The 12,711-nt window shown below is 38.0% G+C and overlaps 1 pseudogene; it reads right to left on the reverse strand.

The window, feature by feature from the left end:
• Positions 1–1,127: 1,127 nt before the first annotated feature.
• On the reverse strand, positions 1,128–1,634 carry LOC110193964 (ubiquitin-ribosomal protein eS31 fusion protein pseudogene; annotated as a pseudogene).
• Positions 1,635–12,711: the final 11,077 nt, after the last annotated feature.

Raw genomic sequence — 12,711 nt, forward strand, 5'->3', positions numbered from 1 at the left:
ATGCCTGTTTAATGCTCTCCTGTCCATTACCTCCTTTGAAATGCTACCTGTCCCTTAAGATCCAGCTTGAATATTTGAATGCTATATCTTCTAAGAATGCTCCTCTGACTACTCGCTCTCCAAGTCAGTAAAAATCCTGCCCTGCTCAGTCATCTTTCATTTACTTATATAATAATTTTTGTATCATGGTCATAAGCACACGTGTATGTGTGTGTATAATATCTCTGCTATACTGAAAACTCTGTTAAATTCAAAGAGCATTTATTATTTTTTTTTATCTACCCTAGTGGTTAGTATAGTGTCCTTTTCAGAGGCAGCTCACTGGAGGGAAAGCACTAGAATTGAGAGTGGAGAAAGGCTTCCTATAGAAGATGGGATTTTAGTTGAGACTTAAAGGAAAACAGGGATGGCAGGAGACAGGTGAAGGAGAGCATTCTGGTATGAAGGACAGCCAGAGAAAATGCCCAGAGTCAAGAAATCAAGTGTATTATTTGTGGAACAGCTAGGAGACCAGTGTCACTGAACTGAAGAATATTTGGCTGGGAGTAAGGTGTAAGGAGACTGGAAGGTGCAGAGTGATGGGAGAGAGATTAGGTTATAGTGGATTTTTGTATTTGAAGATTTTGTATTTGCTCTTGGAGGTGATAGGGAACCATTGGATTTTATTGAGTAATGTGTGACATAGTCAGACCTATGCTTCACTTTGGTGGCTGAATGAAGGGTGTACTCAAGTGGAAAGAGACTTGAGGCAGGCAGACCCACCAGTAGGATATTGCAATAGTCCAAATGTGAGATGGTAAGGACCTGCACGAGGATAGTGCTTGTATCAGAGGAGAGAAGGGGGCATATTTGAGAGATGTTGCAAAGATAAAATTGACAGGTTTTGGCAACAGATTGGATTGGGGGGGGCGCAATGTAAAAAATAGAGGAGTCAAGAATGACACCTAGATTTTGATTCTAGGGATCAAGAAGATCTAAATTCAGATCTGACCTCAAACATTTACCAGCTGTGTGACACTGGACAAGTCCCTTAATTTTTGTCAGCCTATTTCCTCAACTCTAAAATGAGGGCACTAATAGTACCTCCCTCCCAGGATTGTTGTGAGGATCAAATGAGGTAATTTTTTTTTATAGTTGATTATTTTTTATTAACACATATACATTTACTTGTCTTCTGGCTTGTTGAAGCAGTAGGTTAGATAACACTTGCCACAATAATGTCTGTCAAAATGGCTAGCCATAAAGATCCCACACCACCACATTCATCAGAAGGGCACTCTTCTCAAAGGAGGGTAATCTTGCCCATTCTCATCAACCTTACAGTACCTCAGAACTGCAACCTTAACCTTCTTTCTCTTATGTTTGTTCTTTTTGGAAGTGGTGTAAGACTTCTTTCTCTTCTCGGCGCCATCACGAAGCCTCAGAACAAGATGAAGGGTAGACTCTTTCTGAATGTTGTAGTCAGACAAAGTTTGACCATCTTCCAGTTGCTTGTCCGCAAAAATCAATCCTTGTTGATCAGGGGGAATACCTTCCTTATCTTGTGTCTTGGCCTTGACATTTTCAATAGTATCTGATGGTTTGACCTCAAGGATGATGGTCTTCCCCATCAAAGTCTTCACAAAAATCTGCATTGTGGCACTGGGTCCACCCATTGATGGTGGATCCAGAAGAGTGAGGTAATATTTTTAAAGTACTTAGCACAGTGCCTGGCACATAGTAGGCATTTAATAAGTGCTTTTCCCCCCTTCCTTAACATACTTAATAAATGCTTTTAAAATTTGAAATGGGAAAGAACATGATACTTATAGTCAGAAAATCTGTCTCTAATCCTAATTCCGTCACTTTCAAGTCAGTTATCCTTTCTGAGTTTCAGCTTCCTCACCTATAAAATTAGAGTGTTAAATGACCTGTAAGGTCTCTTCCAGTTCTAAATCACTCCCTTTCAGTAGATTTTATTTTATCCTTTACTTAGAAAAATGATTCCTTTTATCCCTAATTCTAACCTCAAATCCCCATAACTTCATACCTCACCCCCTCCTCCTTTGCTACGGTTTTTAAGAAAGAGGTGGCCTTTCAACCTGTCAAGACCCTGTGCTCTTGATCCTGTCCTAGCCCATCTTCTCCAGGAGCTTGCCCCTTTGATGGTCATCTTTCTAAACTTCAACTCTCTAGGCTTCAAGATCTCTCTTTATAACTAGGTCCCTCCCTGATGCTTACAAACACACTCATTCCCCCACCCTTAAAAATTTTTCACTTGATCTTGCCATCCCCTCAAGCTATCATTCTATATCTCTCTTCCCTTTATTAACTAAACTCCAAGAAAGGGTTATTTATACTCATTGCCTTCACTTGCTCACCTCCCACATATTTGTCAACTTTTTGCAAGCTGGTCTCTTATCCCATTACTTTGCTGGCATTATGATCTCTATACATCCTGTCTTTGAGTTCAGCTTATATTTTCTTTTAATGTTATTTATTTGTTTGTTTGTTTTTTGCTTCTCTTCTTCTATGTTGTCCTGTGAATTTGCATTCCCAACCTTTCATTTCTTTAATGAGGCTTGCTCTTGTAGATTTAAATTTTTCTATTCTGCTCATTATTTTTGCTATGTAGGACATAAATTATACTCTCATTTCTCTTTTAAATCACTCAGAAAGAGTATATTATGATTCTATGTTTTCCTCAAATTCCACAAAACTCTCTGTTTCATCAGGTATTGGATCGTTCTCCTTTGTTTTGCAGTATTTATTCAGAGATGCCTCACTTACTAGATGAATTAATTTACTAGATCTGGATGCCATATTTTCATCTGGTTTTTTCCCCCTGTTTTTCCTATTAATTTATCTGTTCGTGTTCAATGTCTTTGAATTTTCTCCTTCTTGAAACCTTTGGTAATTTCAGTCTCTTCATCCCTCTCTCCATATTTTCTTTATCACTCACTTTCTAACTCTCTTCCCTCTAATTGTAGTTTCCTTAGGGGCTGGATCTCAAAGCATTTGAGCTTTCTCCCACCCTGGGCAATTCATAGTTCACCAGCCTAGGTCTCTGTCCCAACTGATTTTGGGTGCTTAGAACTGGCCCCAACTGGATTCTCTGTCTTTCTCTCAGACTTGGTGGAGTGATTTACAGCCCCTGATACAGATGGTATTTTGTCCTGGTGATTTGTCCTACTCAGTTCTCTGGGCCAGCACTGGCAGCTCAGTACTTTGCAGAGCTGTTTTCCCTGGTTCCCATTTAATCCAGCAATTCAGAACTTTGCAGCACTTGTGCTTCTGGGTTATAGCCCCTGGCAATCTTTTGCTCCTGAAGGGCTGAGGCCAAACTGGCTGTCAAGGCCTGAGCAAACTTCCACAGACTGGGACCAACATCTCCATGGCACTGGAAAGATGGAGGGAGGGACCAGGGTATAGTGATAATTTTTGTTATAAGTCTGTGTCCTGTCCTTGGGTCTGCTAGTGCAGCCTTGATGTTGGTAGCATGGAAGGAGAGGGCAATGTATTGAGTGAGCTAAGGGTAAGTAAGCATCAATTCCTGGGTGTTTGGGTTTTCTTTTGTTTTGTTTTGTTTTGCCTTCTTTTGGATTTTGGATGTCCAAGACCACAGAGACAGCTGAGATGCTTTATCTTTGGCATATATTTTCTGTTTTTGAAAGGTCTGAGAGTATTTGGGGATCAGAGAAAACATCTAGTGCTTCATCTTATTGCTCATGTGACCTGGAAGACTAACAATGATTTCTAAATTAATAAACCTAATGGTTTTAAAAAATTAGTCCTTATCCTTTGTGACCTCTCAGCAACATTTGACACAGTAAATCAGACCCTCTTCCTGGATACTGTTTTCCCTGTGTTTTTGTGACACTGATCTCTCCTTACACTCCTATTTGTTTGCTCTTTCTCAGTCTTCTTTGCTGGAGGAACATCCACATTCTTCCTATAAACATGAGTGTACATGCTCTGTCCTGTGTCCTCTATATCTCATAGACATCTTAAACTCAACATGTCCAAAATAGAACTCATTATCTTCCTCCCTAAATCTTTCTCCTAACAGTCTTATTTCTGTTAAGGGTACCACCATCCTTCCAGTTACCAGGGTTCACAACATAAGAATCCAACTCTATCCTTCCTTCTCCTTCACCTACATATCAAATGAGTTGCTAAAGACTTGATTGTACTTCCACAACATCTCTGGAATCTATCTCCTCTGTATTTTTTAAAATTTTTTTTATTAATTTATTTGGATTTATCAATAATCACTTCCATATGCTTTTGAGTCTAAAATTTTTTCCCCCTTCTTCCCCACCACCCTCCCCAAGGCAGCACACAATCTGATATAGGCTATACATTTACATTCCTATTAAACATATTTTCACATTAGTGATGTTGTAAGTAAAAATTAAAACCAATAAGAGGAACCATCACAAAGAGGAAACAAAACTCAATTCAACTTCCATAATTTTTTCTTTGGATATGGATAGCATTTTCTATCACAAGGCCTCTGGAGATGTCTTAGATCCTTGTATCGCTGGGAAGGATTAAGCTTATCAATATTAGTCATCGCACAACATGGCTGTTATCGTGTACAATGTTCTCTTGGTTCTGCTCATTTCACTCAGCATCAGACCATACAAGTCTTTCCAGGTTTTTGTGAAGTCAGCTTGTTCATCATTTCTTATAGCACAATAGTATTCCATTACATTCATATACCACAACTTGCTCAGCCATTCCCCAATTGATAGGCATCCACTCAGTTTCCAATTCTTTGCCACCACAAAAAGAGCTGCTATGAATATTTTTGTACATGTGGGTCCTTTTCCCATTTGCACGATCCCTTTGGGATATAGCCCTAGACATGCTATTGCTGGATTAAAGGGTTATCTATCTCCTCTCTATTCACATAGCCAGCATTCTAATTAAGGTCCTCATCACCTCTCACCTGTGCTACCGCAACAGCCTCCCCTAAGAGGTCTTGAGCCCTTCAGTCTCTTCAGATACTCCAGACTATTAGCTGCACACTTGCCAAATTGATATTTCTATAGCACAGCTCTGACCATGTCACTTCCTTTCTCAAAAAGCATCAGTGGCTCTCTATTGCCTCAAAAAGGCAGTGTGATACATTGGAATGAGCACTGGCCCCGGTGTTGAAGACCTAAGTTCAAATCCTACTCTGGTTTTTAACTATCTGAATGACCTTAGTAAAGTCACTTAATCTTCCCTGAGCCTCCATTTCCTCACGTGTAAAATGCACTAGGTAGCCGTCACTCTATGAAATCAAGAACTTCTCTGTTTGTCATTCAAGACCCTTTACAATATGGCTAAAACCTGTCTTATTGGAATGATTTCACAATATTCTCCCTTACTCACACTAAATTCCAATCAAACTGACCTATTGGCTGTTCTTGGTACATCATGTTCCATTTTCTTACTCTGTGCCTTTGTACAGACTGTTCCTATGCCTGGAATGCTCTTCCTCTTCATTTCTACTTCTTGGAATTCCTTCCTTCTTTCAAGACACAGCTCAATGCCATGTCTTACAAAAGGTCTTTCATAATTTTTTTGGATATATATATATACACACACACATATATGTATATATATATATATATATATATATGTCTGTCTGTATGTATACATATATGTTGTATATGTGTGTATATATACATATATATATACATACACACACACATACACACACATACACACACACACACACACACACACACATACACACACACATATATATCTCCAACTAAATCTCCATAGCATAATTCTCCATGGCCTACCAAATGCCATGTAAAAAGTTCTCAACAATCCATTCAACACAACTTTTAGACACTCCCCAAATTAGCAGTGCTTAGGGAATTCCCAGACCTTCTATAACTGGTGGGTCTGGGAATTGCAATCATCTCCAAATAAAAATATTTTCACACACATATTAGAACAAAAAATAGGGTTATTTTCAAAACCATGATTTTCTTTTAAAAAAAAAAGTGTAACTCCAACAGGCTACTATCAAAGCTGTTTTACTTTGACTGTGTTTCCCTCAGAATTTCCTTCTATTACTTTCCATGCACTTTAAAAGACGCCTCAGTGAGCCTCTTTTATTTTCTCTGCCCACAAATAATAAAAAGGGAAAAATTCAATCCTTATAACAAATAAGCACAGTAAAGCAAGATAAATCCACACATTTATCAGTATAAAAATCTGCACCTTAGATATATCACCCATCTGTCAAGAGTTGGATTGCTTGCTTCATTGTTGGTCCTCAGTTCTTAAATTTTTGCAAGTTGTTATTCTTTTTTTTTAAATTTTATTAATTTATTTTGATTTATCAATAATCATTCCATATGCTTTTGAGTTTAGAATTTTTCTCCCTCTTCCTCCTCACCACTCTCCCGAAGACAGCACACAATCTGATATAGGCTATACATTTACATTCCTATTAAACATATTTTCACATTAGTGGTGTTGTAAGTAAAAATTAAAACCAATAGGAGGAACCATTAGAAAGAGGAAACAAAACTCAACAGAAAAAAAAAAGCAATTCAACATTCATAGCTCTTTCTTTAGATGTGGATAGCATTTTCTATCACAAGGCATCTGGAGATGTCTTAGATCCTTATATTGCTGGGAAGGGTTAAGTATATCAATATTAGTCATCGCACAACACGGCTGTTATTGTGTACAATGTTCTCTTGGTTCTGCTCATTTCACTCAGCATTAGACCATACAAGTCTTTCCAGGTTTTTCTGAAGTCAGCCTGTTCATCATTTCTTATAAAACAATAGTATTCCATTACATTCATATACCACAATTTGCTCAGTCATTCTCCAATTGATGGGCATCCTCTCAATTTCCAATTCTTTGCCACCACAAAAAAAGCTGCTATGAATATTTTTGTACACGTGGGTCCTTTTCCCGTTTGTATGATCTCTTTGGGATATAGCCCTAGAAGTGCTATTGCTGGGTCAAAGGGTATGCACATTTTTATAGCCCTTTGGGCATAGTTCCAAATTCTTCTCCAAAATGGTTAGATCATTTCACAACTCCAAAAACAATGCATTAGTGTTCCAATTTTCCCACATCTTCTCCAATGTTTATCATTTTCCTGTTTTGTTATGTTGGCCAATGTGATAGGTGTGATGTGGTACCTCAAAGTTGTTTTGATTTGCATTTCTCTAATCAATAATGATTTAGAGCATTTTTTCATATGACTATAGATGGCTTTAATTTCTTCATCTGAGAACTGTCTGTTCATATCCTTTGACCATTTATCAATTGGGGAATGGCTTGTATTCCCAAGTTGTTATTCTTTACAATGTTCTTATTGTTGTAGAAATTGTTCTCTTGGTTCTGCTCACTTCACTCTGCATCACTTCATATAAGTCTTCCCAGGTTTTTTGGAAATTGTCCCTTTTGTCATTTATTACCATGCAATAATATTACATTATATTAATATACCATAATTTGTTCAGCCATTCCCTAGTTCTCCTCCCTCCTTAGCTTTCCATTCTTTGTCACCACAAAATATTTTCATATGTATGGGTCTTCTCTATCTTTCTTCAATCTCTTTGAAGCATAGGCCTGATAGAGGTATCTCTGGGTCAGAAGATATGAAAAGTTTAGTGATTCTTCAGACATGGTTCCAAATTGTTTTCCAGTATGACTGGATCAATTTGCAGCTCTGCCAACAGCACAATAGCATACCTGCCTTCTTGCAATTCCTCCAACAATTGTCATTTTCCATTTTTGTCATCTTTGCCAGTTCATAGGTATAAAGTAGAATCTCAGAGTTGTTCTAATTTGTATTTCCCTAATTAGTAGCAATTTAGAGCATTTTTTCATATGGTTATAGATAGCTTGGATTTTTTCCTTTAAGCATGGCCAGTTCATATCCTTTAATCATTTATTTATTGGGAAGCGGCTTTTATTCTCATTTATCAGTTCATTGTATAGCTTGGATATCAGAACTTTATTAGAGAAACTCATTGTAAAGATTTTCTCCCCAGTTGCTTGTAAACATCCCATTTTAATTGCATTGATTTTGTTTGTGCCTTTTTTTTAGTTTTCTGTAATCAAAACTGTTCATTTTATCTTCTGTGATCCTTCCTATATCTTTTCTGGTCATAAACTTTTTTCCTACCTATAGTTGCAAAAGGCATTTTCATTCCTAATGCTTTAATTTATTTGTAATGTGATTCATTTTTGAAATGACAATTTAGTTTTTTTCTCTTTTTCAAACGGCTCACTTTACATTTTCCTATTTTATTGGTTCCTTTTGAAAAAGCATCTAGTTTTATTTATCAATTTTTTTGTTTTCAATTTTGTTAATCTGTTGTTTTATTTTCAGAATTCTATTTAGTTGGGGCATTTTGATTGATTATATTTCTAGTTTTTCAGTTGTGTGTCCAATTCATTAATTTTCTCTTTCTCCTTAGTATTGATAAATATATTTAGAAATGCACATTTTCCCTTCAAGGTTGCTTTAGCTATATCCCAAAAGTTTTGGTATATTGTCTCATTGTGTCTCATTGACAACATTTTCTATTGTTTCTATGTTTTATTCTTTGACCCACAAATTTATTAGAATTGTCATCTAACCTCAAATTAATTTTTAATCATTTCTTCCAAGTCTTTTATTGAATATATATTTTTTATTGTTGGGTGATCACTAAAGGTTGTGTGGCTATTTCTATTTTTTTCTACATTTATTTGTGAGATTTTTATGCCCTAATACACGGTCAATGTTACAAAGGTGTCATGTATACCTGAGAAATATGTATACTCTGATCTTTTCTACTCCGATTCAGGAGTCATCAGTGACATATCAGTTCTAACTTTTCTAAAATTCTTCTCAAGTACTCAACTTCTTTCTTGTTTGTCTTTTGGTTAGGTTTATTTTGGTAGAGAGTGGTACATTGAGATTCCCCAAATAGTATTATTTTAATGCCTATTTTTTCCAGTGAACCACTTACTTTTCCCCTTAATTATTTAGTTGTAATATCATTTGGTGCATATGTATACACACATATATTACATATTGATAGAAATTCATTGTGGTGCTTTTAAGATAATGTAGTTTCCTTCTTGTTGCCCCATTGGAGGTCATGATTGCTCTCCATGCTTTTTTGAGATGATAACTCAATCACTTTATTTTAACTATTTTATTTTTTGTTTGTTTCAAGTATGTTTTTAATAAACAGCAAGTTGTTGGATTCTACTTTCTAATTCATTTTCCTACCCTCCTCTTTTTTATAAGTGAATTCATCCCATTCACGTCCACAGTTATAATTGTTAATTTAAAATTTTTCTCTATTATATTCTTTCATACTTTCCCTCTTTCTGCCCTCATTGCTCTCTCTTTTTTTTTTAATACAATGAAGAAGAGGATGTAGAGAAAGAAGTATGTGTCGCACTTGTGATCTACATTTGATGCAGTCTGTTTCCGTACCATTATTCCTCTACCATTTGCTCAGTGTTGGGTCACAAGCTCTTACCTTTCTTTTATTCCTTTTATTCCCTACTTTATTCATTACCCTCCAAAGGCGGAGTCTGTTTTGCCTATGAGTAATCTGTCCCTGAATCTACATTCCCTCTCTCCCCTCTTTCAGTCCCCTCCTAATTCCCTCTTAAATTTAATATACTTTCTACTACAATCTGTGTAAATGTGTGTGTGTGTGTATGTATGTACAAGACACTGGGGATAAGGGGAGGGGGAAAGGACAATGCTTGAGCCTCCCCAGAGTCCCAGAGAATTTTTCAGAATTGGAGATATAGACAAATATGCCAAAATCACCCCATTCTATTGTCTGAAGACAGGAATTTTTTTTTAACAGGGAGGGGAGAAAGATATGTGATAGGCATAAACAGGTGAATCCTTCTGGTCTTTATGACTCTGGACCTGTCTGTTCCACCACACGTGTTCTGCTTCAATGCTAAAGGCCTTAGTGCTTTGGGGCAATGCAGCAAATTTTGGGTAGCCCCTTGTACCCCTCCCCCTAATCCTTTCACTATAATGGCAGGTAGAGGGGCTGCTTTGTTAGTTTTTTAAAATTCTTCTTTCCTCAGGAATGTGGGGCATAAAATTTTTTCTTTGATTTTTCAGGGGGCAGGGGGGTGATGTCCTTCATTGACCCTGACAGAAATGGTGACTGCCTGCATTCTACATGGCTGCTAGAGCAGAGGCCATATCCAGATGAACCTAGGGAGTGGGAACCTTACAGCTGAGGGATCAAGGGGCTTCTGAAGAGTATGTCTTTTAGTCCAGGTGCTTCTGGTCAGGGAAAGAAACATATATGATGGCAGAAGCTGGAGATCCTGACTCAAGGTGAGTTTCCCAGTCACTCTGGACCCAGAAGAAATGGTACTTTATTGTTATACGTATTCACTTTGTGTATTTATGTGTATGTACGCATGTATATGTTTATATATAAATGTGTATTTATATATGAATGATATATAGTATTTAAATAGATGTATTTTATATATATTACATAAATACCTCATTATATAAATGATATATAACAATAAATATGTGTATGTATATATTTATTATATATTGCTTCATCCCTGTAAAATGTAACTTTTTGAAGACAAGAAGCATTTTCATTTTTTGTCTTTATGTCCTCAGCACCAAGCATACTGCCTGACATATTGTAGATATTTAATAAATGTTGCTGATTGAACTGAATAAAATGATGAGTATATTTGCATCTCCTACCTCAAGAGATTATTGTGAGGATCAAGTGAGATCACATATTTTGAGCCCAATCTTTTAGGTTCCACTCACAGTGCACAGCGAGGAGGGAGAGGGAGAAAAGGGAAATACAAAGCCATCACAGGCCACTAAACTTAAAGTGTACCAGAAGTCAATAAAATACTAGCAGCTGTGATGCTTCCTAGGTGGAGTAATCTGAGCGTATACTGTGAACTGGACCAAAACTGTAGAGGTGATCAAGCTTGGGTCAGGAAGGGAGATGCGGACACACTTTTCTCTTTCTACTCCCTCCTACCGGGGAAGAGACACATCAGTTATTTATTCACTTTAACTTTCTACTCCCATTAGACATTCTTAGACTATTTGAAAAGGGCACCTGGGGATTTGGAAGCATTTTTACTTTTTCCACTAAATGTTTACTTTTTATGTCTAAGTTTTTACCATGTGATAAAATGCTATTGGCCAACAGAACTTCTAAGGTGTTCATTTTTTTTTAATACTTACAGGTATAGGGTATAAGAAAGGAGAATCTTCTTTTCTGGAGAGAATCATCTTGCCTAGCTGATAGAGGTTTAGATTTTAGAACCATTATAGAATGAAAGCAAAGTTGGAGGACCATGTTGGACTTGGCCAAATGATAAGCCTGGCAAAAAAATTTGAGGCCAAAGCTGTGCCCAGATTCATTCCCTTACGTATATAAGCTAGTACAAACCCAGTCTGGGAGTGAAAGTAGTGGGCAAATTTTTTTCCCCCTCTGGAAGGAGTGCATGTTGATTTGGAAGGACCACCACCCCTCTGCACTCCCCCTGTGAGTGAAGGGTGTGTGCATGGTTGGGGTGGGGGAGCCTTTTGACATGTATATGTTAGAAGAGATGGGCAAAGAGAGTTTGTACAGGTCCACACCTCTCAGTCCTTTTGTTCTCTATCCCCAGGATCTCCACAAATTTTAAATAAGAATTCTGTTGGTTTGGCTATTTGTCCTCCCAATCTGCCACTCTCTAATAAGCCTATACAGGCTGGGTAGGTGTCTGTGGAGGGTGGGCACAGTTTTTCTATAATCATCATGTTTTATTTAAGTGGAAGCTCAACATACAGCCCAGTCATTGTTGGCAGGAAGAAAGGAAATTAGTTGGGCTTGTAGTCAGGGAACCAAGTAAGGAAAGGCCAGAGAGACACTTTAGGGATCGGGGCCTTCTTTCTGTCCTCTACCACTGTAATCTTAGAAAATGGTTGGAAATAGGGGCTCAACTCACTTCTAGGGTATAGTGACTTCCAGATGGGTAAATTTAGGAAGAAATGGAAAGAGTCCTGCTATTTCAAGGAGAATGGTGAGTCCCTCAGAGGTTAGAGGGGGATTAGAGGTCATGGAGTCTAGGGCAGCCTGTTGGACCTTTGACAGGCACTCATTACCTTGCCAGAGACCAGCAACTAAGAATCAACTAACCCCCTCCCTGCCCCAGATAGTACTAGCCTTCCCCTCTGGCCTTACCCCAGCGCATTTGGCCCTACTCCTATTCCTTCCTGTTCCACTTCTTCCCGTTTTAGGATTCGCTCCTCTTCCTCCTACATCTTCCTTTCTCCTTATCTCACTCTTTTCTGCTCTTTCTGGTCTCCCTTTCCCATCTTTCTGGTCTCTCTGGTCTCCCTTTTCTCCTCTCCTCATATCCTCCTACCCACCTCTTACCCCCTTCCTGCCCTTCTCTTCTGCAGTTCCAACTCATTCCCTTTTGTCCCAGCTCTTTTTCAATCTCCATCTCATTCCCCACTTCATCTTCTCATTTCTTCCTGTCCTTCTCCCATTCCATTTGAAGTGAGATTGGAGCAGGCATAGGAATGGGCCTAAAGGAGCTATTCCAAAGAATTTGCACTGGCGATCCACTGGAAACTTCTGGGGATTCCAGAACATGTGTGACTCAGTAATGAAGGGCCTCTCTATTGAAGGGTTGGGTGGCAGGGCTGGTGCCCTTCTTCTACTCTAAAAGAAATGGTAACCTCTG

Source organism: Phascolarctos cinereus, unplaced genomic scaffold (assembly GCF_003287225.1).
Source record: "Phascolarctos cinereus isolate Bilbo 61053 unplaced genomic scaffold, phaCin_HiC Scaffold_5;HRSCAF=322, whole genome shotgun sequence".
Classification (NCBI taxonomy): Eukaryota; Metazoa; Chordata; class Mammalia; order Diprotodontia; family Phascolarctidae; genus Phascolarctos; species Phascolarctos cinereus.